This window comes from Grus americana, chromosome 3 (genome assembly GCF_028858705.1).
Source record: "Grus americana isolate bGruAme1 chromosome 3, bGruAme1.mat, whole genome shotgun sequence".
Lineage (NCBI taxonomy): Eukaryota > Metazoa > Chordata > Aves > Gruiformes > Gruidae > Grus > Grus americana.
In genome coordinates this window covers 75,804,043-75,831,628 of record NC_072854.1, presented here as the reverse complement: position 1 = coordinate 75,831,628, position 27,586 = coordinate 75,804,043, and the positions used below count along the sequence as shown (strand labels likewise).

The 27,586-nt window shown below is 35.9% G+C and overlaps 1 protein-coding gene and 1 long non-coding RNA gene across 4 annotated transcripts in view; both read left to right on the top strand.

The window, feature by feature from the left end:
* Positions 1 to 27,586, top strand: part of LOC129204553 (E3 ubiquitin-protein ligase parkin-like) — a 405,002-nt gene that overhangs the window by 14,491 nt on the left and 362,925 nt on the right. The window lies entirely within an intron of this gene.
* Positions 895 to 19,171, top strand: LOC129205342 (uncharacterized). Of its 3 annotated transcripts, none has more exons than XR_008576696.1 (3): positions 895 to 4,647; positions 5,250 to 12,966; positions 15,611 to 19,171. It is a non-coding gene; the product is annotated as an uncharacterized LOC129205342 (long non-coding RNA). The 3 variants fall into 3 exon arrangements; XR_008576697.1 differs by having other exon boundaries at positions 895 to 5,845; positions 12,828 to 12,966; XR_008576698.1 differs by having other exon boundaries at positions 895 to 5,845; positions 8,248 to 12,966.

Genomic DNA, 27,586 nt, shown 5'->3' with positions numbered 1-27,586 from the left:
CTTTTCTTTGTTTTTGTAATATTTTCCTGTGTTTTGTGCTGCTTTTTTCTCTGTCTTCTATTTAGCATTTCTAAATGTTTTGCTCAGTGGTGAATTTCCTCTCTTAGTTCATTTATTCATTTTTTCTAGTAAATTTAGACAATAGAACTGTCTTTTGTCAGATCTAATATATCAGATTTAATAACTTTCAGTGCATAGAGCTAAGGATATTTAGTTAACTTCAAAAGAGTAAGAATCACAAGAAACTGACATATCTGGGCTTTTCAAGACTACTGTGTAAGCTATTTTTCTAAGACACCCTTTCCATTAGTGGAAACATTAGCACTGAATTTTTCCCTCCAAAATTCAAGGAACAGTGTTCAGCTGCTTTCTGACTTAGTCATTTTCTGTGTGTTTCTTCCTTTTTAAAATATGCCAATGCTGTAACTTTCTGGTAATGTGCTTTGAGGTCATGGAAAAAGTATTTTCCATTTTCTTCATTGGTGTTAAATAAAGGGATTGTTGTGGATGATGGAAATGAAAGTTGTTCATATTGGACATCATATTGCATCTCTGGCATATGGTTATCCTTCCAATTTTAATTTTTTTGATGAGCTGAAATATTTTTGGTACATTTATGTTTGCATTTCTTCCCTTTTCTGATACAGTGTCCTCTGTGGAATACTCTCAGTGGAAACATATGTTCAGAACTTCAAAGTAATTACACTATTACTAAAAGCTTCATAATCAGATTACTGAAACTAAATGTTGAAAAAAATTGATTTTCCTTTATCCAATCATATCAATTATCATTCCAGTCTGCTCTCTGATTGAAGAAACATGGCAGGGCAAAGTCAAAGACTGTTTAGAATGTCTAAGTCTGGTATAGGCCAGTTCCTGCAGTAGAAAAGGGAGCTTAGAGCAGTCTTTAGTCTGAGAGAGCAAGGTTAAAAAAAAAAATATATAGCCCATCTTAACAGTAAGGTTTTAGTAGTACATAGCTCTGCTTGGCAAACTAGATGGGGATAACTGAAGCATGAGCTTGTCTCTGTATGATAATCAACCCTCTTTCTCAGAAGTAATAGGCTCAGTATGGATCTAAGATGTTTTGTTTACAAAATATTGCCTTTATTACCTTTTCTTTCCTGTAAGAACAATTTGTTGTTGTGACCAAATGGTTGTAGCCTATGTTGAAAAGCTATTTATTACCAGGAACAGTTTTCAGGGTCTACAGTCTAAGATACTGATGAAAAACCCCAAACAAACAAATGAAAAAAACCAAAAGAACCCAAAACTTTCATTTTGGTCTAGCACAGTTAGGGCACAAGACTTCAGAAATTCTCAGTCAGATTTACAAGAAGACATCAAGAACTTGAAGTATACCTAATTGCCTTTTTTCTTTGTCTTTTATAGCTCATCTGGAAAATACGAGGTCTTTTAAGAACATGAGATGTTGTCTTAATGGTCTTGAACAAAAAGGCTGTGTCTGTTATGGTCTTACAGGCTCTGGGTGTAGCAGTCTGTTGACATGCTACATATTTTTCCTTCAAGCTGTATGAAGCTACAGGCTGACCTTTGAGTTCAGTATTTTGACTCACTTTACATAATTTTAAGGTATTTTATTGTTACTAACTCTACTATTGTAATAGATCTAGCTTTAGTCTGGTGTGTGCTTTATTTAAGCAGATGGGGTTCTGAGGCATATAAATTCTAAAATTGGTTAATGATTAATTTTTTGGATTTTCTAGGGTTTTTTATATAGTCTACTTTTCATTCTACTTGCCCTCATTGTACACAATAAAATAGCAGATGAAGCTGAAAAGTTTATTTTACAGTACTTTTAACAATTTCCATTAGAATTATCTTGTTGGAAGCAAATATCCCATCTGGCTTACTCTTTAACACAGCAAAACTCCTTAGTGAGCTGTGTGGCGAAGCCTGGCTGAATTCCACACAACGAGGCTCTTGGCCTCAAGCAAGATGAGCACAATCTGTTTCCCATATTTCTAATAAAGGAAAAGAAGAGTTTCTTCATTTGTGGTTTTTTTTTTTGCATTATGTTTATGTTTTATGCCTTCCTTTCTTAGAATAGCTGCTTTCCTGCTGTTCTCCGTTCTTTTTTTTTTTTTCAGTACAGGTAAAATGAAAATGCATTACAGCCTTATAAAAGTACCAAACGTTGCTCTGAAATAACATTAAAACTCAATTTTTTAAAGCATAGCATGGTGCTTTGGCCACATCAATCTCCTTAAACATCTGAAGCTTAGAGGAAGTGCTTTAGGAGCCATTTGTGTTGCCTTACTTGTTCTGCAAATAAATACAAGACTGGAGTAACCTGTACTAAAATCGATGGGAGTTACGCAGCTGATCCCAACACTGCTCTGACAGTTTACCTGTGCTGTCTGAATTCAGCCAACTACTTCGATCTGTAACTTTATTCTCTCATTTGTACTTGAGGATTATTGAGTTATATATACTTAACACAAGTTGATTTTACTGTGGTGTGTGTGCAGCTCTGCTTAGGTGTTATGAAACTGCATGTCTGAATTAATCTCTGGATTAAATTTACTATTTTTCTTTATATGAAGATAAAAATAATTGCACATTTAAAAGGTAAGGGTCAGATGCTTTAAAATTGTATTTAACACCATACAGTTAATCTAACATTGTATCAAATCAGTGAATACATGCTGTATGTTCACATACTTACACTTTTGCAGAGATTTTGAGGTTTTAGCCAGATAGTATCCTGACTGAAGGACATGTAACTTGCATAGAAGTGAGTAGGCTGTTTCATGACATGTCACGAACACGTTTAGAATTTAATTTTTTTCTTCTCACTTGTGTAGGGTTTTACATTCAAAATGACAAGTAGTACTCAAATACTAGTAAATAACTCGTTTATGATATTACTTGTATTCACCGACAGACTTAAAATGTTTCTTATGGTGCATTCCACTTCTGAAAGCCTGGCATTTCCCTGTTTCATCTGACAGTGACACTAGTTCCAACATACGTTTTCCATTCCTGATTTTTCAATCTTAAGAAATCAGCATTTTTTTTATAATGTAACTAAAATTGAAAAAAATTAAGCACTTTCCATGGGTTATAGAGGAGCTATTGCTGTAATTCTGGTAAGGACCAAACACATCCTTGCATGTCATTCTATGGAATGAGTATTCAGTATCAATTCCCATTTAATTTCAAATGTGTTATTTTGGAACTCTTCATATAATACGTTTCCTGAACTAAGAGAAAACAGACAGCCAGCTGTAAACCAATTTAGGATGCAATTGCCACATACAAAAAAATCAGATAGTTGATTTCATGTGAATACAGCTTTTGAAATCTTATTTTATTCCTAGACATTAATATGATTAGGCAGTCCTTTGAGGACAAAGGATTGTGTGCACAGGAAGAATTTTGATTTACTTTGCCATTTGTGCAAATGGAGGGGTTAAGATACAAAATCAAGAAATGTTTATTTTCTTTGTTCATTTTATCTACACGAAACTGTTGTGCATATCGACTTGCTGCATGTCATTAGTAGAGAATTAGACTTTAATTCAACAGTGATGGCATAGTCAAATAATACAATGCGCATTTCTTGAGAAGGAGAGTGTAGGTCACTTTTATTGGTTTCCAGCTGCATTTAGACATCAACTGTGAGATGGGAGAAATAAGTGACTTTTTGAGAAGGCTTGTCAACTGTTTTGACCATAAGGCACTAATGAAATTCTGTTTGTCCTTGGGATTTATGTCAGGGAGAGCAACTTTCCTGGGCTAATACATTAGTGGACAGGGAGTGAACAACAAGCACCAGGAAATAGGTATTGTGTAGATGCTGCAGAATGAGTACCCAAAAGTCTGACCCTCCTTGTTTTCTCCAACATAATCAGAACTGATTTATCTAAAATTTGCCTCTACAAGTATATAGATAATGTGTCTGTGGAATGATGATACAGGCAATAAAGACAGTCTCCTTTATTCTTGTACGTCAAAAGTGTAACAATAAAACACTTAGTCCCACATACCTCTGATCAGGCCTTTGCTCTTTTAGCCTTTACGTGTGCTGGACACTGACTGCAAGTTACAGCAAGCCACTCACTAATACCTTATTTCTTAATACCACATTTTTAAATATTATCATTACTTCTCCAAAAAGTCATACAGATGATAGATGAGGAAGGCCAGACCAAAGCCTATTGAAGCATAGAGGTGGGCATGAGTTGAAACTGCTTGCTGGAGGAGAAAAGCAGAAGGGAGGAACTTTTACTCTCCAAGTGCTGCTGCTAAAGGTGTGTTCCTCCTGATCCGTACTTCTGTGTGGTGAAATACGGAGAACTTGGGAAGGAGAGTTCTACCCTTTATCCTCCTCTTGGCTGGAGGTGGTGACCTGTTTCCCTTCCTGGTGCTTTTCAGCTTTCCTTTTACTTAAAAACCATTCATACTGCTTTGATAGTGATGCTATTTAGAAAAATAAACTTTCTCCTTCCTGCTTTTTCCTATTTCCAGCACCCTTCCACAGGCTGTGTAGCCACTGTGGCTGTTCATTCCCATTATTTGAATGAAGTGATGGTCTGGGTGAGTTTGAGCTTCATGTGGAGGACTGCCAGGATCTGACATTTTACATGAAATCAGTAATGTTGAGCATTTTGATTCTCAAAGGTGTGTATCTACCAGATTTTTATATAAGCAACGGCTCTGCCATCCTTTTGTGGCAGCATAGGAGTATAGCTTCTTATGAGAGTAACCTCATACGAAGATATTAATCAGCTATAATTCATGCATAGCAGACAGATCTCAGTTTTTCTTTTGAATCAAATGTCATTTAGAGTTCTGCATTTTGCTATCTGTGAAGTCCAGCTTTTTTATGAAAAATCTCATGTTAAAAAAAATTAAAGTACTTCTGGAACTCAAATAGGTGACCAAGAAGGTGCAGTCTCTTATGCTGTATGAAGGACCTACAATATTGATGACATGTACTTGGGAATTTTGTCTGTTTCTCAAACTCTACTAGGTAAAAAGAGTATTTCAGTAATAGGTGCTTCTGAAATTCAGTATTTTAAGTTACTAGTTAAAAGTTTGTCTACTTTTCCTTTTTCCTTTAAATTAAGGTTTTTCTTGGTTTTTACCCTTTCTTAGAGAATTAAATTGTCCAAATGAGTGCGAGTACAATGCTTTTGAGAAATGACAAGTAATATTGATTTGTCTCCTCTCAATCCTTCAAGCAGAACATCTTTTTCTTTATTTTTTTTTCTTGTCTACAGGTGTGGGGAAGATAGGAGACTATTGACTATTCTAAATGTTTGCCTTCAAAGCCCAGGAGATAAGCTTTGTACCAAAAGAACAACAATAACAAAAAAATCAAATCTCAATGACAAATATTTGTACTACTCACCCCCCTCCCGCCCCCCAAAAAAACCCCAAAAAAACGCAACCCAAAAAAACCCCACTACACACATAGATGTGGATTGTCGTAAAGCTGAGTGTACATAGACAATTGTCTTCATACTTTGGATTAGGGTTCTGTCTTAGCCAGCTGGTGCAAGGCTGGGTGCAAGGACATCTTTCTTCATTTCTTAACACCTGTGTAAAAGATGGCATAAAACCTATATTAAGGAACATTATCACTCATACAAGTTAAATCCAACATTAGTGTAGTAACAGATTAAAAAAATGTGGTTTGGAGGGGGAAGGCAGTTAAAACACTAAAAGTATTTTCTCTTGTTATGTAAAAGAACCAAAGATGAATTTCTAATTTTCATATGACTAAAAGTTTTTAATATATGGGTCATATTTTACTCAGAGAACAGACTAAGCTTTTGATGTGGACTTGGTTTCCTTCTACTCCAGAATTAACTATGTAAGTATAAACCTGTTTTTTCCATAGGGTTTTGCTGATGCATGAAAGCTAATTTTGCTCCACTGAGCAAATTAGAAAAATGTAGTTTGGATGTCTAATCCCTACCTTAATGTGCTTATACCGTATGCCATTTTTTTTTCTGAATCTGTCCATCTAGTTAAGGTCATGTGCATTGTAGTCAAACATGTTAGTAATATGTGACATAATTCTGTATGAGCCATCTATTCCATGACCATGAAGAATGAAGTCTTGTGTTCTTTATTATACATACAGTAATTGGTGTCAATTGTAACTGCTTTAGTAATATGTATTTTTTACTGTAGTAAAAAGTGTTCCAATTCCAAATCATAATATTTTTGCATCATAGATAGGTTTAATGGGATATACTTCGTTTAATCCTTAATTGAAATAAAATATTTTTGTTAAAGGGGTCTATTTCAGAGTAATGAGAGCATGAATACTTTTCCAGTATAGCTAAATGTGTGGAAATCTGACACTTCAAATATGCAGATAAGCCAAATTTCAGTAGCTAGAAGGAATTTGTTGGTTTTACTCATCTGTTAAATTAATAACGCTTTTTAGAAAGAGGTGTAGAATGTTGGATTTACCCTGGCAATTATAAGAATTGAAATTCTTTAGGGATTTCTGTGTCCCCAGGTTCATGGTAGGCTTCTTCTCATTTTGATGGTAACACTGTTTATCTGACTTTCCTGTTAAGTTCTTTCAATAAGAGTGATGCCCCTGTACTGAACTAAGGAAGTTGCCATGAATTATTAATAACAAGCTGAGTTTAATGTGGTTTTATAGCCCCTGAAGGAGTTGGAATAGTGTACTCTGTAAAACCATTCAATTCACCTATCTTGACAAATTGGAAGCATCAAAAACATACTCCTACTTGTTAACACTAAAGGGGGGAAAAGGTGACTTGGGAATGCATCAGTGTTTAGCCGCCCTGTAGAATTTGAAAAGGATAATAGTGAACAGTGTTCCATAAATAACTGTCTCCTGTCTTTGTGCTTTAATGCAGTCAGCTAATACTTTTCTGTGAAGTTAACCTTTATGGCTTCATTTCTATTTCACTGGAAAAGAAAATGGCAAGTTTGTGATATTGCAGCTGTTGTTTATGCAGATAATATGCTACAAGTTAAAAATGTTCTCTATAGCAATATAGTAGGTAACAAAAAATCCCCAATTATTTTCAAAACCAGTAATGTTTTAGCAATAGATCAACTAAGCTAAAATTGTTTTGTAAGTGCATTAAGAATTCCAGAATTGATGAAATATACAAAATTTGTTGCTGAAATTGTAAAGATCTAATAGTGAATGTTTGTCACTAGAATATTACCTTTGAAAAGACTGTTCAAAATGAGATTCATCATATCTTTATTAATATTTAGCAATATGTCCATCTCTCTCAATTATGTTTATTCATTGGTCACTTAATGACTTAATTTAAAAGCATAATGATCTTTAGTATTCAACCAGGATTTGGCTAGTTTATTACTCGTCACCAAAAAGTATAACTGAAGAGTTTGTGTATTCAGTACTATGTTTTGTTTAGCATATGCAGCCTCACCTGCAGCAGTGAGATGCTAGGCAGTAACCGTCTTAGCAGTGCAAGTTTGTACAAATTCTGTTTAGTTCCCTCATAAGAAACAGAATGTTTCACTTGATGTGCGTTAATGTTACTTATAATGGCTGTTGACTATAAATTATCATTCTTACAGTTATGCTGGGAATGAAGCTGTGATTTTACTGCAGCAGCTCTCTTCTTAAGCTACTTAAATTTTGATAATTTAAGGTGGAGTAGTTTATACATCCTTTCAGAGTGAGCAGTTATTTTATCAGCCTTGCTGGGATTTCTATTCTGTCTGGTTTTATAGTATAATATAGCTTCTGGTTCTCAAAAGCTATATTAATTTTCTGTTAAGTCCAAATTACTTCTCTAGTTACAAACATGCTGAAATTTTCTCTTCTAAGGCATAAATCAACAGTAGTTCAAATAGACAAGCACTTTTTTTAAAAAAAAGTTTCCCTTTGTGGTATTAGTGAGGCACCTTAGCATTTCAATCTTGAGTACTACTTAGGCTTTTCACTGTATTAAAATTTTGTTTCAGTAAAGTGATATATGAAAATACTTCTATACAATTCCACTTTTGTATTTTCAACATGTACATTTGTTCTTTTTACAAGCTGTTGTCTGGCTTAGTTTGAATTTGTTTTTAGGTTGAGTAAATTCTAATATAATTCATTTGTTATTACAAGGTGTTGTAATAATGTGCAAAATATTTGTAAAGCTTAAGACTCCCCAACTGCTTTCATTACTGTTGATTTGTCTAATTGTAACAAACTACATGCTAGTCCATTTTGGTGCAAAATAACAAATTTGCTGTTATCTCCAGCTGTGGTTTTGGACTCCTCTTCAAGCTCTGATAGATAAGATCTGGCCAACTTTACTGTGGCACTTCAGAAGTTACTGCATGCAACCATCAACAATATACTGCCAGAGGCAACTGCCCTCAAGCATAGTCAGCAGACCAAGGAGCATATTGAGAGGCTTTCCTCAGCTGCTCCAGTCCACTGCTGGGCATCACCTGGAGGATTATTTCCTCTGAGTTCGAGTGGTCCATTCTGATGTGCAGGAAACGTAGCATGGGTTAACAAGGAGCTCCTGATAAAACACTAAAATAAAAAGGAATCATGCAAGAGCTGGAAGCAGGGGCAGGTGACCCGGAAGGAATAGAGACACTGTCCAGACATGCAAGGGTGATGTTAGGAAAACAGAATCCTAACTGGAGTTGAAGATGGCAAGAGTTATGAAGGGCAAAAAGAAGGGATTCTGCAGGCGTATTGACTCCAGAAGGAAATCTAGGGGAAGGGAAGGCACAAAAATGCATCCCCTCTGCCAACCATTGTGTAATGATGTTCAGCAAAGAGAAACTAAATAGCTGCAGGAAAGTATTGTCTTAAGCTGTAGCTGTGTGCTCAATAAATACAAATCATGTATCTCATCCAAGCATCTAGTTTTATATTTCTCTGCACCAAAAGGACTATCTTAGAAATGGTCACTTCATTGATTCATTCCTCTCCTCCACACACTGCTTTTATTGAGAGCAGTATAGGTACAGTGTTAATTTGGAAAACTTTTTCAAAAAATTATGAAAATATGATGAAAACCTGAAATATCACCTAGCATGGTGAACTTAAGAAAATATTGGAATGCATTTCCACCTCTATAAGGTTAGAAAACTTTGCATCTTTCTGCCATGCATGGTTGTTGCATTCTGCCATTTGCTATAGAGAAGAAAGGACAGTTTTTGAAGTGCCTGAGTAGTGTTTAAAAAAAATGCCTTTTTATATTCTGTGGCCTATTATGAAAACACTTTTGCATATGAAAAACACCTCTGGAGATGAGGTATCGTACTCAATGAGAGAATTTGTAATCATTAAACTAAACCAAGGCTTGTTACATACATGCATTTGTGATACGAAGGGATATTTCGGTTGACTTGCCATTACTTACAAGCCTGATTTCCTAGAGTAAAACTTTTTATTCCACTTTTATGCGATGGGGAATATTATCCTAGTAAAGGCAGTTTTGATGGTTTAGTCTTTGTATAAATAAATCCCATTCAGCAACTGGCAGCTAACTAGAAACAATACTAGTTTTCTTTTACCAATAGTACTAGTTAGATAAGAGGAGAACAGAATTTAAAAAACCTAATGCACTGCAAGAGTTATTTCCCTGTTGTAGCAGAAAACTGTTACGTAAGCTTCAGCTAGTTAGGTTGTTTAACATTTAGAGCCTGAGATTTCATTTAAAACAGTAAAAGTTGATTTTGGCATGATATGTTAGACTGAACTACAATAGTTGTAGAGCTGGCACACATTCATCTCTGCTGCCCTCCTAAGGAGGCAGGTAGCTTCCGGCTGACTGTGAGGCTCACAGAGACAACTCTCCCATCTCAGTGTTACGGGAGTACTCTTAAAAATATTTCTCTGAGATGATGGCAGGAGAGAAGGAATTGTCCAGCTAGAGAATCCATTGGCTTGTAGATTTTGTTTCCTTCTTCTGTATGTAACTATTTGTTTAATGGTAGATCTTTATTTGGTCATGTTTGTTTTCATTATATGGTTTTCTATGCGTGCAGAATGGCACATTTCTTTTGTGTCATACGTTTCATTGATAGTCAGTAGATTTGAGAAGAACCTTAAAATTAAATGTTTGAATGTTTTTGAGGGTTTTTTTATGCCAACAGGCTGAAAAATAACTTATCATAAGCTTGTACTCTTTCAAATCCAGCTAACAATTGACACACCTGCTTGCTATTCTTCAGTAGTCATATTGATTTCAGTGAGGGAAATGCTGGAACTATTCAAATATGAGCTTCTGTCAGAGGTCCAAAAAGGATGAAAAATGTTGAAAATTCTCATTTAGCTGCAATAACATTTGGTATAAGAGTATACCAAAACCAAATAGTACATTAAAATTAGCCATCATTATATGTTAATGTTGTTTTAACTGAATAAGTTTATAACATAGCCATGTTTAAAGGTAAACTTTAAATTTGCTGTTTCTTTTTCAGAAAAATCACTGTTGGTATCAAATCATAGGTTTCTACTAAAAAAAAATTATAAATTTTGTGTTGTTATGAGGAAGGAATGGAATTATGCATGAGCAGTTGGGTTTGACATTTGCTTTTTTATTGTACAACACTTGAATTTTTTTACTGTAAGAATTTTGGCTGTGAACTATTGTTTTGTTCTGTTACTAGAACTTTTATGGAGCTCTGTGTCAAACTTCAGGAGAAAAATAGTTTTAAAGGACTAGAGGTGTATTGTGAAGTCTGAAGCGCTGTTCAGAAGGATGTAAACCGATAGTGTCAGAAGTACAAGTAGAAGCTTTTGGTTTCTCTGTATGTATATGCAGCTAGCTGAGGGGACCTCAGCTGGTCAACTGAGTCTGTTGGTTTTGGAATATTGGCCTTAAAACTAATGCATTTCCAAACTTGTGACAAGTTATTCTAGTTAATCCAGGATTATGAAAATGTAGAGCTTTTAAAATGTATTGCATTTTTAAGAATCTCATTGCATGCTCAAATTTGTGATAAAATGCTGTTTTCCCTTGACAATTTTACCCTATATTTTCAGACTTCCCCATTATGTAATATTTTCTCATGCACCTGTGCTCTGATAAGATCATGTTTGGAAGTAAGTTCATATACCAAGATTTCAAGAAAAGAGTCAGGAAAGACTAGAAGCAAGCATGCTGTCCTATACAGTCAATTTCACTTTTTATAGCAGTGCAAAGTAGTGTCTTCTAAAATTATTTGGGTTTAGATTTCAAATATTAATCTGGCCTAAACTGATTAGCAATCAAAACTGGTTATCTAAAAGATGTAAAGTTAGTTAACATTTTCTGTTTACATCCTAAAGAAAAATGGCCACGTTAGCGTCCTAGCAGTAACCTTATTGGCAGTATTGGCAAAGTGGTGATTAGAATAAATCACCTTCTTAATTTGTTCTGGGTAGCTATTAGTAGTTGAAGCAATTAGTGAAGATTTGGTTAGAAGGGAAGGGTTTAGTTCATCACAAACTTAGTAAATATTCTTGTTAACTCTAATTAGTTCCTTCTAAACAGTAGGCTCTAGGCTAGGGCTCACACAGCCTTATGATGACAGAAATTCCTGTCTGAACATGTATGGAATGAGAACTCTTAACAACAGCAAAAGCCCCAAATTATCCTTTTTCAAAGAATTTTGGAGAGGGGATGGTAATTATTAGAAATACACACACACACATATGTATGCTGGAGTAGACAAGCCTCTATAAAAAGATCAGAAGACAGAGAAAAATGCAATGTAATATTTTTAGAAAATTAATTAGGAGACTTGATTTTGGAAGTTGTAGTGACAACTTTCTCTTGAAAATGGCAGTGCTGGGGTTTAGCAGATAATTTGAATTCTCAGTCTTTTGTTTTCTTCTTGAAGGAAAGATACGATTATGAAGTGGTGGAATTGGCATGCCAAAACTAAAAATGCAGGCAACCTTTTCTTTCTTCCCTCTTGTTTTGCCTTGATCTCTCATCCTTGCTTGTTCTTCCACTTACTGTGTATCTACAGCAAGGAGAGGAAATGGCAAGCAGATAAAATAAATACGGCAAAATATTAAACTAATATTGCTTCAGTCACATTTCTTCCAAACATCAGGTGCTAATTTCTTCCCACATTTCAAGTACATGATTAGATCAGGAAATGGCTGAATAAATTATTTAATATGACATATCTTTTACTGGACAGGTAGGTAAAATGAAGTGTTCTCAGCAGTGATTTAAATTTAAGACTTTTTATAAGGAGAAGCTTTGGTAAGGTAGTAACATTCATACATTGTGTGCTTATCTACTTCTGTAAGTGTAAGGAGGAACACTTGGATTTGAGCTTGTACTGGATTTTGCAATATATATATATAAAAAAATACAAGCACCAAAATAATATTTGTTCCTAACTCTTACTTAAACACAGCTATCAATGCAAAGGTCCCTTAATATATTTACTCTGATTTTTGCTGTGAAAAGTAGAAATTAGGTAAGTTTATAACATGTGATGGCTAATCTGTTGCTTTTACCATGATACTGGTGAGCAAATTTTTTAAATATCTCTCCAGTTTTTAATTATAAGTTAGTTTACACATGTTAACTTTTTCTTATTAAAAACAAAGAAACATCTAATTTCACTTAGCAGTGTCAGTAGCTGATGTATTAGGATGACTGAGCATTCATGTTAATTGTTTTGGCCCTCTATACAGTTAGGTTACAGTTTCACAGTATAATTAATTTGTTAAAATGGGTAGGCAAAACTAAAAAAAGCTAAATCATCTCTTCCAACCTCTGTCATGTGCCAGTACTCTCACTTGCCTCCTTCAGTGTTGAGCTGATTCGGAGAGCTAAACTGACAAAGTGTTCATGTTTTCCCCTTTGTGCTAGTTTTGGCTGGTTTAGCTCATTGAACTGGCTCCCATTGAGACCAGATGAGTACCAGGAGGTGGGTGTAAGCAAAGTGAAGCAACTGCAGAAGACAGATACTCCTTGAGAGCAACTCTGAAACTCTGGCTTGTGTGTGCTGGTAAGGGCTACAAATAGGACACATTATTCAGGGTTATATCTGAATCTTACTTTCTACAAATACTTGGCATCTGTACAAGAATTTTAAATGAATACTAAGCTGGTGACTGTAGAGGTGTGGTTGGAGTGACTTTTTGAGGGTCTGTTTTAGACACTTAGATCTCCTTCACTTACATAAGTACTTTGAAGCTTGCTTAGCAACTTTGAAAAGCCTTATATGCTATCACAGCTGTGTTAAGCAATCTTAGGGTATTCCTCTTTGTGTATGAATTAACACATCTTGTCTGCTTTCTGATCTGATGATGCTCAGTGAAGCCAGTGGCAAAACTCCAGGTGACTTCCCAAGGATCTGAGTGAGTCCTTTAGTCATGGTACGGAGTTATCGCTCCTGGACATGCCTGTGATTTATAGAAGAGCAGATTTGGATTCCAGATGTTTTGTAAACTTGGTCCTGAAAAAGACTTTGTGCATAAATGCTTTATGGAATTTTGGCTTAAGTTCTTAGCGTTTTGCTGGTACAGGACTAACAGTATTAGCCAGACACTGTAGTACTCGTTGATCTGATGTTCACGGTTCTGTGCCTTCTATTACCTAAAGACCCCTTGAATCCTAGAGCTCCATAGGGTCATTCCTTTAAGCACAATAGAACTATTCTTGAAAGTGTTAAAGCTTATCTTACTTGTCAGAGCTTTACTGGGAGATACTTCAAAGCCACAGAAGAATTTCTGGAATGATTTAAGCATGACTCAAAAATTTCTACTTTGTGTTCCCAGTACTAGATGTAGTTAGCACTGCATTCACTGACACCTACAGAGAATACCAGATGTAAGATGAATAAGTAGTAAATTAAATGAAATACATTTCTTGAGGGATTCAAATGGAACAGTTGAGCATCACTCCTGATTTTCACTGTTGCTTTTTTGATTCATATGCTGTTTAACTTGTGAGATTTTTGTCTTTAATCTTTTTTTTTCTTCTGAGTTTTTTTTATAAGTGGCTAGTAAGAGTCTGCATAGGATTGAATGAGTGTCCAGCATAGGTTCTGATGACAGTCAAATGCAAACAGTCTGATTTCAGATGCCTATGTGCTTATTTAAATATTCATTAAAAAGCTCTACAAATTTTAAAGATTTTAATTAAATAATTGAAAAATAAACTACTATTTAGGCTTTCTTTGCTCTACCCTGACTGTTGGTTCTCACAGTAGCAGACTTCCCATTCATTGTGGCTGTGTTTCACAGTAAAAGGAAGCCCTGTGGCTTCATTTCTGTTTCCAGTTCTGCATTCTTTCCAGGCATCTCTTATCCACAGCACCTCGTGGATTATGTGACTATCATACAAGAATTAAATCTTGGTAGCCTTTTTCCCTTTTCATTCAGTTTATGACTCAATATAAAATTCAGTTTATTTTGTTGCTTTTCTTTCACGTTAGTGGTTATTAAGTTTTCCACATTTTGCACCTGAATTCTAAAATAATAAATACATTAATCTTCTAATGTTTTACCAGAGTTGCTTGCTAACATTGGTTCAGAATACCCTTTGATTAGACAAGTGAATATATAAACTTGTGTGAATAAACAGTCGTTATATCTCCTCATTTGTTCTCAAGTAGCCATGTAAAATCCACTCAGATTTTTCTTTTTCTGAAGATATTAACCTAAAATCTTATAAAATTTCCCATTTCGATTACTAGTTATCCCCTACTGAAAAAAAAAAAAATCACAATTTTGGCCTGGCTGGTAATGAGAATTCTTATGAGGCCCATTAAATTTAGAGATTTTTATTGTGCTTTTAAGTTTCAGCAATTTATCATTTTAGAGTAGCAAATTACTTCATGAAGTTACTGTCCATGTTGAAAACTGGAGGAATAGAAGGTAAACTTTCTTCTTTTAACGATACAGTCCCTGCTTTGCATTCAGCACGTACCTTGTCTTTGTACTCACTGATACAAATTGTCATGGAAGAAATGGACTCCTTCAAATCAGGACTTGATGCCTGTATGAACTAGTGATACATCCTGGACTTGTTATATATGAATCCATGGAAATCGATATTTCTAGAAAGAAACACAATTGGTGTTGGGGGGTGGTGGTGAGAATTTCACTGCTGTACAGGCTTACACAGCATCCATTAGTGGAGACAATTAAATATGCAAAGATACAAGCACATTTAAATACTACTCCCTGAAAAGAGTCGATTTTACACACATACACAGGGTCACCAGCTGTTAACTGAGCCTATCTTCATATCTAACAATTTCAATGTGTTTGAAACTTCATGAAAGTCCCTGTGATGATATTATGTCTCATGCTATGAGCACTTGAGAGATACTGGCTGGCATGTAATGAGACAGGAATTGATTTCTTAATATTGGTTACAAACGATGATGATTTTAAGAAAATCTGTTTGAATATTCTGGCTTATTTTGAATATTCTGACATATGGTCAGTAACATTATAAGGAATATGAATTTTAAAACCTATTTTTAAGAAATGAATTTAACAAATACCTTTAAATGTTGCAAAAGTTTGAAGTTCCAACCTGTCTTTTTTCGTCTTGGATTTCCCTTTCATTGCATAGGAAAACAAAATTCTAATATAGCCTTTTTTTTTCTTTTCTTTTTCTCTCCAATAAAATCAACATAGGTGAAACTGAAGTAAGACAGATACCAAGCCTTTCTCTTAATTCCGACTCGACGATCTGGCTGGTTGGAGAACGGGAACTTGACCCCTTTGTGTTGCTGTCTTGCAACATATGAAAGCCAACACAATCTGCAAAGCCAGCATAGATAAAGAGCTCTGTAGGTTTGTAGGATAGTAGCAAGACTGTTTTGTGACCACATTCTGAAGGCAGACTGGAGGTGACAGTATTATTTACTTTTCTTGCTTGGGGTCCAATGAGAGAATAAATTGCTATTGATTTTTGGGACATTACGGTGAAGTGTCTGAATGCCTGCAGAATAGCTGGGTGGTGAGGTAGTCAGAGTCTGCATGGAGACTGCTTTTGAAATGAAAATTAATTTTCTTGTTCTGTTGTGTTTGGTGGGTTTTGGTTTGTTTGGTTTTTGGTTTTGGTCGGGGGTTTGTTTTTTTTTTCAGAACTAGAACACTTTGTTGTGGGTGCCATATTTATTATAAATGTATTTTTTCTTTCCAAAGAATAGAATTCAACTGCCATTTTATAACAATTTGAAATAGATGGATAGAGCTTGGTATATGGCCATCTGTATACATTACTGTTAAGAAGGGAGTGCTGAGTCTTTGCATGAAATTAACCACTTCATTGAAGACATCTCTTCCAGAGGTGTAACAATTTATAAGATGAAAATGAGCTGTGTGGAAGTGGAAATGATACACAACTAACAGTTTTCCACACCCTCTCCTCACAGAGCTGATTTCTGCAGATTATTCAAGTTCGACATAATTAGTTTATGGGGTTTTTTTGTCATTTGGGGGAAACCCCCCCGTTGCTTTTATATGTGTTACTTGAAGGTTTTGTAGCATTGCTACCTTGCAGTGACACCTGCTGGGAGAGAAGGAACTGAAACATCTGAAACCATGGCTGCTGCCTGTCAGCTCTTCTCCTGGAGTCAACCGCGTGTGCCCGGGGTGGCAGTGCGGGATGACTCACGGTGCGTGGCTCCCTGTAGGGCATCTCCTGTCATTCCTGGCCCAGCAGCCCGACTCCCCTGCCAGATTTACTGAGCCTCAGAAACTCACTAGAATGTCGTTATACATTTGGGTCTCCCAGCTGGGACTTCAATTCACAGCACCAAAGAGCCTAGGTGGATGTGTAAAATAATGATGGAGGCTATTCAGAACAGTGCATCGCAGGAATTCATCATCTCTGCTAAGGGAGCCATATATCAAAACAAGATTTCTCTCTATTTTAATTGACCTACATTTGTGTGTTTACCATTCTGCAATGATGATTCATGACTGGATTCAAACCTATTTGGCTGTTTACCATGGAAAGGGGGTTTTCCTATATGATGAAGCTTCTCAGGACCACTTCCAAATGTAAACAAACAGAAGCTGATTGATTCTTCAGCTGAGATAGTGTAAAGGGGAAATACAGCATCCTCCCACCCCCAGGCTGAATTGAGTGAAATTTCCAAGACTACTACCAAGTTGTAACTTTCAGTTTTCAAATTATGTGGAGAATGGTGAAACTTGCAAATATTTTTTGACAAAAGTGAGAAGCAGTGGCACCATGTGCTTGTTCCTGGGCTTCTGTAGTCCTATTTTTGCATGCATCTAATATAGTTCTCTTATTTATAGTTTTGATGTATTTGTCTTGAGATTTGCCTCAAAACAAGCTGGATACTTGAGCTTGAGAAGTAGCTATAATTATTGTGGTTTCTGTCCTGGATACTGCCTCTCAGAGACTTTGTGAAGATTTATGTAAAGCAGTTCCCTGGACAAGATCATAAGGCTTTTGTCTGTTCTTAAAGCTACAGAAACTTATTTTTTTTCTCTTAAAATTCTCTGCTTTTGTTTCTCCATTCCATTAAGAAAGTTCTCAGAAGTGACACCAAAACTCTAAGGGCTTCAAATAGTTACCTGTAGTTTTCCCTCCCCTCCCTCCTCTCCTTTCCTTGCTCTGAAGGCTGTGTCCTGGTGCTGCATGATGATTCTGGGTTAAGATGTATTTCCATTGATACCAGTAGTGCCAGAATTTTTTCCCTGTATCTGGGTATACATATTATCCATCCATAAAAGCTGTGTGATGTTCAAGATTTAGTTAATTGCCGTAGACAAAGAAAATACATATTCTGACTTCTGAGCAGTACAGCTCTGGAAAAGATGAAAGACCCTGAAATTACCTTCCTTTATCTTTCCTAAGTAAGGACTACTTTTGTTTCCCAGACTGACAGACATTAAGCTAGCAGCCTCTCTGTAACAGTGAAGCCATGTAACAATGAGGCTGTGCCAGCAAAGATCAATAACTGCCACTTAGTTGAAGGGTAACAGTCTGTTCCTACCTGAACCAGTAGTTTGCCCATGACAAATAATCCTTGAAGATAATCAGATCACACCACTTGATTTAATTTACTTCCTACAACAGGAGTATTTGTTCAATGGACCACAAAACTCTCTGGTTTAGCATGGCTTCATATATGCTTGTCCATTCATCTTATTCCAGACTATTACATTTGGTTTCTATTTCTTATATCTACAATTTCTTGCTATATAGTATTAAAAATAATTTTTCCTTTAAAACATTCCCTGCTTTAACTCCCTACAGCAACTCCCTAGCCTAGTAAGCACCAGCTTCCAAAGAGATAAAACTAATTTTAAGTTCTGATGGTGTCATTTAACATCATCTGATGAGAGACTGGTGATGGTCTGTCTGCTCCCTTTCTGATGCTCCTGGCAGAGTCTTCCAAGATGTCTTTTACAGCTAACTTTCTGTGGAAGCTACTCAAATGTCTTGCCCTGAGTTTTCTTGAGAGCTAAGAGAAAGCTCAAAAGTGAATTTCTAGGAGCCAGGCCAGCCTGTCTTCCTTATGTTGATATTCTGTTGCTGTCCTTAGATTCTTTATTGTTGAATAATGGACTTCTAAACTTGTGTAATGATGCTTGATCTTTATGCTTGTAGTTACTTATCTAAGGAATGTTTTACTTTTTAATATTTAACCTATGAAACAGCACAATGAATTTTATATATCTTCCATTAAGTATAATATTATCACTGTTTGGCTCTGTAGGTTATCATCCTTTACAACATAGCACCTGGTATCGAATGAGTTAATGCTGTTAGTCTGCACAGAAACTATTCTTATGATAAAAATAAAATTACTCTGAAAAAATGTAGTTTAATTGAAATCCCATTTAAAGGGAAAAATTATGTTATTGATTATGATCAAAATGTCCCAGACGCTGATGAATTCATCAATTCCTGTTTTAGACATGTTATAAATCTTTTAGTGGAATGTGAATGAGATGAATATTTTCAAATTACAGTGGCACATTACTTTTCATGTATAAGTTTTTTGTTCTTTGCAATGTACCTGTGAATGGAAACGGCTTTTTAAGAGCTGCTGCAGAAAAATAACACACAATGAAACCTACATTATAAATCAAGCTGAAATCAAACTGGTTTATGCCAACTAAAAATATGTTTAAAAAATCATGACAAACTGTTTCAAAGCTTGCTGAAAAATGATTTCAGTAGTTAGTCTGTTAGAGGAAAAAATGTTAGTAAATAAGTGTAAAAGATTGAGCTTTCAAGTATAGTGAGGAATTAGACCAATGTTTTTAAAGTACTGTAAGTTGCAACATCTTTAATTCAAGTTGCCTGGTCAAGAATCATAAAGCAGTATTTATTTCCTGCATTAATTTGAAGATTATCTATGATGAACCTGTATTACAGACCTATAGCATTATTATTTGTGGCAATGAGAAAGTCTTAAGAATAGAAAACACTCACCAGTAATCGTATTTCCAAGATGTACAACACCTTACTATAAGTGGGAAATCTTAAATTTTGTGTATGGAGGAGGTGGATTGTAAATTGGATACATTTTGGAAGGTACCTTACCTCCACCTAAGTTCCTGGAATAATTGGGCTTCCTGGGCACACCTAATTTACTTAGCATCAATTTCAATTCAGAACACACCTTGTGGTACCAACCTTTTACACAGGCGGTGGGTGGTTAGAGAGCACAGACACTGTGTGTACAATTCTTTGCTTCCATACATGTATTCCAAGCTCCTAGCCAAGCTAGGACAGGGAAACTGGCAATCCCTACCATTGGAGCTGGGACCTTTTGTGGCAATACAAGATTCATGAGGCAATAGAGACAGCTTCAGTAAGTGCTGAGATTGGTAGGATTTGTAGGCTGTGATCGCTTTGTGTGCACAATGACCCAGAGTGGAAGAACCCCCCTCTTGGTCCTCTCTGCAGCTTAGAGCTTTTTCCTAGAAAGAAGTTGTAGCTTCAGGGTGACTGTGGCCTGGAAATCAGCACTCCTGCTTTCAGATGAGTGCTCTAATCACTATATTATTGTATAAAATGAGGACTCTTATTCTTTCTCTAACTGAATTAAAACTAGTATCGGTGTGCTACTACCATAGTTGTACAGTCATTTTTTAAACTATTGAGTATTTTTGAGCTCAGTATTGCTTACAAAATTTTACTGAGCTGTGAGGATTGTTCCTTCTTGAATGGAGGGTGAGGCTCCTTGGTTTGTGATTCATGATAGAAGGTACCTGCTTAAGATATTGCCATTGTTCCTTGTGCTGCTTGTTAGCCAAAGGATGATCTGTGCTCTCTCAATTTTAAGGAGCTTATGACTGTGCTATATAAACTGCACTGAGACAGTGATGATGTCTTTGAGAAAAAGTTTTTACAAGTTTCTTTTTCTTTTTTTTAATTAGCTCAGTTCCTCATGTCATAACCAAGATGACAATCTCCTGCTGCAGTAGTGGGGAGAGTGGCAACTTCATAATGTGGTATATTAATCAGAGTGTTTGTAGCATGATGCTATAGACAGACTGCTTTTTATAAAGAGGTCCTTTATTATGGTTGGTCTGCAATGCTGAAAATACTAAGCATGCTGTTTTGCTTTGTAGAGAACAGATATTTGGTATACCTGAGTAAAGCTAGGTGTACTGAAGGATGGAACAAACGCTAGTGTATTTCTTTGGTTTGCTATTGAAGGAAGTGCCTGGCCATCCAGAGGAGGGGGTGTGCATTCTTCAATGCAGGAAGAGGGCAATAGAAAGGCAGGAAAAGGGAAATAGAAAGAAACAAATCAGTTTTTTTCTGTGATACTTGTTGCAGCCTTTTTTCCCACCCCTATATTTAGCCATGGCCCTTGTAAAGGTATTTAACTTCTGTGCAATTCTTAGAATAATAAATTGTAAAAAGAAAGATTAGTGGTGGGAAAAAAAGCATTATAATTATTCTAATCTTACTGAGAAAATGAATTGAGCTCCAAATTAGGGGAATGTTTAATTTCAAAATAAAATTAGAATCTGGAATCAGAAACTCCATAAATAATGATAATAAGTGTCCTGAATATAATTGGAAACAAAACTTAGATCTTTTAAAAGAGGGTGCATTTTAGTAACAGAAAAAGAGTACCACCACCAGATAAGTGGCTTCAAGTCTGTGGCATGAAGGTTTAGGTGGCAGTTGTATCAGAGGTATTGTCCAGGCTTTACTTTCCAATCAAAACCAGTTATCTTTTATCTGTCAAAAACAGAATTCACACTCTACTTGCAGCAATTGTAATCTTCAAAGATGTAAAACTACCTAAAGAAATGCTTTTCACATTTCTGAGGAAATGTTATGCTACAGGTCCAAGGCAGTGTGGGTGGGCAGAGAAGCTACCCTTTGGCGTAGGCTCTGGGGATTTGTTGTAGAGGTTTAGAAATCTTTGAGGTTGTGAGCAATGTTTCACTCATCTGATTAGTGAGAGAGGAGAAAACAGCTAACAAGTTTTTGTTCTTAAACTATTTTCTGCTGTGGCCTAGAGGATAACAAGCTGAAGAGAAACTTTATAATAGGCTTTATTCTGGTTGCCTCCATCAATATTTATTTTCTTCTGTGGAGATAATTATCAATTTTTCCTGATTACTTCTGTATTAGAGGTTACTGACTCATGCTACTATTAAAATTATTTTAGGCCAGGGTTGCCTTTGCTCAGGGACTCTGGGCATCGACTGTCTGGTGGTGACCATTTGGGAGGGTTTTTTGCATCACTTGGTTTTGTTTTTCCTTTGGGTTTTGGGGTTTGTTTGGGTGTTTTTACTTATTAAACTATCTGTATCTCAACCTATGAGTCTTCTAAATTTTGCTCTTCTGATTCTCTTCCCCATCCTGCTGGAGAAGAATTAGCAGCTGTATGGGGCTTAGCTGCCTACGTGGGTCAACCTTACAACAGCGAATTCTCGTCTGTAGCCCCCATCCGCCAAAACAGAGTCGGTATTGACTTTGCGGTGGTGATAGTATATAATGTATGGGAGCATGTCATTTTAAACTTTCTTGACTTAAAACAGTGCATTATTGGACAGCAAAGGTTAGTCTACCACATGAAAGCTATCCAAATACATTTCCATTTTTCAGCTAGTGTTATAATTCAGTCAGAAGATCTGTTCAAACCATGAATCAACTAGCAAACAGGAGCACATGCATAAATTAAGTTGAAATGAAAACAAAGCCTAGTCACTGATCAACAAAAACCTGCACTTAATATCAGTGTCTTCAAAAGGTTGTATTATCTCCCTTTTGATTTTATATTACAACAGAGAAGCACAACTTAGTGATGTTTTGGTTTGGTGATGGGTTTGGGGCTGTGTGCGTGTGTGAGAATCCAAGAAAATGCTCAAAAATTCGGTGTTTTTAGTATTTGTGATCCTGTCTAAAAGAAGAAATACTATACATAATTTTGAGGTCTTGATATATACTTTACATCTTACTTGCAGCCTCTAATTTTTGAAACTGGTTTCAAAAGTAATCTGAATGTTTGGATTGTAATCTATTGAAAGGATAAGAACAGTATTCTTGAAAAATAATTACGTAGATTGTAATCACAGGCAGCACAAAGGTTACATGAGAAGTATTGGGAACTTCATCCAGCTTTGTTCAGGGATTGGCAAAACAAAGGTCTGAGGTTATAAAGCAGTAAAGGTGTGTTTTAGTAGAGCTTAAAATAATTTTTTTCACTAACATAACAGTAACAACTCTTAGTCTTTATTGACTGGCATTGTGTTTGTAGCAGTGACCTAGAGGTGAAAGGCTCCACATCTCATTTCCAACCCTTTGAGCCATGTAGTCCTCCATAACTCAATTTGATGCAAAGCAATTATCAGCCAATTGATTTTCATTGATTGTGCTATAGGACAGAAACATTCCTGTTGCAGCAGACAAGAGCTACTTCTGGGACAGCCTTCCACCCATACTCAGAGTAAGCAGAGAAATGTTTAAAGCTAACTGTAGCTCTTAATGACCTTAGACATCAGTAGATGTTTCTTGCTTTACTTTTTGTGTCAGCATATAACCTCTGAATTTTCTTAAGCAGTTCATTGTCCTTTTGGTTTAACACTTACTTTCTCCTTTTTCCCTCCTCCCTGTTTCTTGAATGTTTTCTAGTATCTTTCCACCTTCCCCATTGCAGTATTTGCAATTGATAGGTGACTCTTCAGTCTTCCTCTCACACACATTTTCTGTCTCTCCTTATTAATTTCTGCCGTATTGATGACCCTGTATTGCTCTTCTCCCTGGATCCTGGATCCCCATTCTCTAGTCTTTTATCTTCTGATTCTCTGCTTCTCTCTTGCTAACAATTTCAACTCCTTTGCATACCTGAGTTGCACCTGTAGAGCTCTCTTTAGAAAACTACAGCTCTGAGTGTACCATTTAACCCAGATGTGTGGTCGCTTTTGTGGTGCGGATACTTCATCTAACAGGCATTGAATTGAGAGTTATTCAGATTGTTTCAGATAGAAAAGACTTTAATTCATAGCACAGTTGCCTGTCTCTTCTAACTTATTAAGAACAAGAATATATACCACAGGATTTAATGCTGGGATATAATTTCTGACAGTCTCAATGTTATATATAGAAAATAATGTAGCATAGATTTAAGAGTTTAAAAAAGGGGAAGAAAAGAGATTTTAAGAGTTTTGAACTATTCTGAATAGTTAAAACTTCATTTGCAAATAATAATTTAGTTTTGTGATTATTGTAAATACCAATGTAGGTTTTTGGAGTGTATTCACTGTGCATTAATAGATGATTTTCATTCAAGATTCTTTTTTACATAAATGACTAACATGCACTCTTAAGAAGATACTGGCCAAATTGTCTCATAGGGCTGACAAAGTTTCCTTCTGCCATCATGTGTTTGCCAAAAAACGTGCTTGAACATTTTTGTAGTTGTCCTCTTAAATGTGATATTAGAACTTTTAAAGCCACTTTGGTCTTTTTTTGAAGGATTCCAGCATGTTGCAATCCTCTCTAAAATTACTATCTGTTGCTCATTTTGTCTTTATATTTACAAATTGAAATAATTCATATGATAAAAATGCAGAAAATTCTATTGCCTGATGGAAAATCACAGTACTCTTTATGTTACAGTAGTTGTTTTCTTTGATAAATTTTCTGTGTATTAATAAAAGCTATTTAAAATCCTTTTAGAGCAATTTGGAGAGATGTCCTCTAATTTGCAGAGTTCTGGAAAGAGTTTTGTATCCATAGTTTGGAGATTTGGTGGGAGAGAGGAGAAGAAATGACCACTAAGGGAGTTTAATAAGATTCTCGACCTGCAGAATTGAACACTGAATTATAACAGAGATTTCCATCCTCAATTTCAATAGAGCATATCTGATAAAACAGCGCTAGCACTTTATCTGTTCTTGTTTTTCTTAACACATGTTTTACTTTAGGGTAACGTGCTGTTAAACAGGATAATTTTGTTGCTTTGTTGCTCTGTCCTGGGCATGCTTTTTTTTTTTTCTTTTCACTATTAATTTACTGTCTGTCTTTGGTTTTCAACCTTAAAGTAAGTGGCAAAGTGAGAATTTTTTTTTAATTTTTCCTTTTTTCTTCTCTTTTAACTTAACCTTTGAAAGAAAGGCTAAAAGTATTTCAGATCTGAAAGTGAAAACACTTATGAATGAGTCTTTTTGATGTACCACATAATAATTGAGGTTTGGGTTTGCTGTTTTAGATTTGTAATGCTTTATTCAACTACAGAGGGTAACTCTGTGTTGTGGTTTAACCCAAGCTGGCAACTAAGCAGACTGCAGCCAATCACTCAGTCCCCCGTGGTGGGATGGGGGAGAGAATCAGAAGAGTGAAAGTGAGAAAACTCGTGGCTTGAGATAAAGACAGTTTAATAGGTAAAGCAAAATCCGTGCATGCAAAGCAAAACAAGGGTTTCATTCACCACTTCACATCAGCAGGTAGATGTTCAGGCATCTCCAGGAAAGCAGGGCTCGGTCATGTGTAACGGTTACTTGGGAAGAGCAAATGCCATCACTCTGAATGTCCCTTCCTCCCCCAGTCCCTTATATGCTGAGCATGACGACATACAGTATGGAATATCCCTTTGGTCAGCTGTCCTGGCTGTGTCACCTCCCAGCTCCTTGTGCACCCCCAGCCTACCCGCTGGTGGGGCAGTGTGAGAAGCAGAAAAAGCCTTCGCTCTGTGTAAGCGCTGCTCAGCAGCAACTGAAACAACCTTGTGTTATCAACACTTTCTAGCACAAATCCAAAACACAGCTAGCTATTATGAAGAAAATTAACCAGCCAAAACCAACACACTGTGGATTGGCTTTTGCTGGTCTTCTGGATTTAAAATGTTTTAAAGCATACTTTGTATGGCATCAGAACAAAGGGATTTATAAATTTTTCAATGGTGATCTCAAAAATAATTTAACGGCAGAGCTTGCTTTTTTCCCATCAGAAATTATTTGCATTTATCATGTACACTAATAATTTGCATTAATAATTTAAAATTATTAATATGTTTGAAATTATCTATAAACTTAAAGAATAAGACATACCTGTGACCCACCTCCTTGGCAATATTATTATATTATATGCAAACGATAACTAGTGATACTGAGTGGGTTGATGGTTTTTTCTTTTTTTAAGATTATGTTACAAATCTTGAAAAGAGAAAATAAAGGCACTCGAGACACATTTTCTGTGAAGTACCTGTTTCATACAATTGTAGGATAATTCAGATTGGAAGGGGCCTCACAAGGTCATGTAGTCCAAACTCCTGGTCAAAAGACAGTTGTCAGTCAATTCAGACTAGGTTGCTCAGATCTTGAGTCCAATCAGGTCTTGATAATCTTAAAGAATGGAGTTTCCACAACCTCTCTGGGTAACCTCTGCCAAGGCTTGTTTGTTCTCTTTTAATAAGCAACAGATGAAAAGAGAAGGGGTTGGATATTAAGACAAACATTTCTATGTTCTTAACCTACCTGGAAGGTTCAGTTCTTGCTTCTACGAATTTATGATCTGACTGAGAATGATGACATAGGCCATGTATGTAATGTCTTGATAAAATAAGTATATTCATACTGTCTTCCTTGTTTGGCTGTCTTACAAGAGCTAATGGAAAATATTTTGAGAACATAACAGCAGCCCAAATTTGCAAGTGTTTTGTGTCTAGTAAAGTTTGATAGTATCTTCAGAAGTTAGTGAGCACTTTGGGAGTACTCTTCCCAATATCCCATTGTAGTCCCTTTTTTTTGGTCTCTTACTCCACTCTAGTTATGTTGTCAGTTCTGCCCCTTTCTGAGAGGGTTTTCTGTTTTCAGGACAGACTGCAGCTGAACATCACTTTGGAAGGATGTGAGAACAAGGCAGACATTCAGTGATGTATTATTCGTCAGTCTTTCCCTGCACCTTAGGATTTTTCTGAGCCAGAGTTTGAAGCTGCACTTTTATTTACTAGGCATTGATAGTGTTTTTGCCTTCTACTTATCCTAATTACCTTTTGAACTCATGTATAGATAAGGAAAGAATTGATTGATTGGGGGAGACTATGGTCATCGGAAATATGAGGGGGAGACTGTTCTGTGTAACTAGTGGCAATAGGGCACAGTTAAGGAAAGCTTGATGTTAAGGAGAAAAAAAAAAGGTAGGCAATGAGATTATGGAGAGATTTTAAGGAGACATGTAGAAACTTTAAATGAAAATGTTAGTCAGAAACTCATAATGTTTACCAATTTACCAGTTTATTCCCAGGAAAATGAACATTGAGTATAAATTATTAAGAGGAAGGATGTAGTATCCCATAGTTCATGCTTCTGAGCTCCATGCTGAAACCTTGGGAAGTTTGGCCATATTGTATGTATAGGTTACATACAAGGTTAATGTATAACTAATATAATATTTAGGTTTTCATTAGTTTTATTTCTGATCAGCAGCACATCCAGCAAGTTAAAATCACTTTTCTGCTATTTGAGCGTAGCTATCCTTAACTATTTTTCTGTGAAGCAGGAGTGAGTAATATTGGAAAGAGTGGGAATGACTGGCTTACTACCTAAGAATGAAGATAATATATGTAGCTTCAGAGTATTTATATAATTACAAAGGCAAAGGTGACAACTATTTTGTAAATTAACTAAGGGAAATAAGAGACAGATGAAAATTAATAAAATAATAATAAAGTTAAACCTATTAAAATAATCTTCCTCAGCCTAGTGAATAACAGGAAAAGTGAAGTAATATCTTAGAGTGTCTGTTAGCAATTAGCATTGGGAACATTTATTTGATCAGAATCAGTTTGTGAAAACAACAGTGTGCCACTGCAATGTTGTTTTGGGGTTTTTTTTCCAGTTTAGTTTAAACTTAACTTGCAAAACTTAAGATTTCTTACCTTTTTAGATACTGCAGGTAGATGCATTTAATCTGAAAATTAGTCTAAAAATCAAGTCAGGCTGTGCCGTATAAAATCTATAACATCATCAGTTCCCTTTGAATACATGGCTTCTGAGAGTGCTCAGGGGTATAGGTCAGCACATTGCAGAACTGAAATCCCATTCAGTTGTCCTGATAGTTCATATTAGATGCTTAAAAAAAATAAATAAAAGCTTGGTATTCAGTGAAGATGGATTATTTTGTCTGCTCAGTGATTACAGTGGACCATAAGA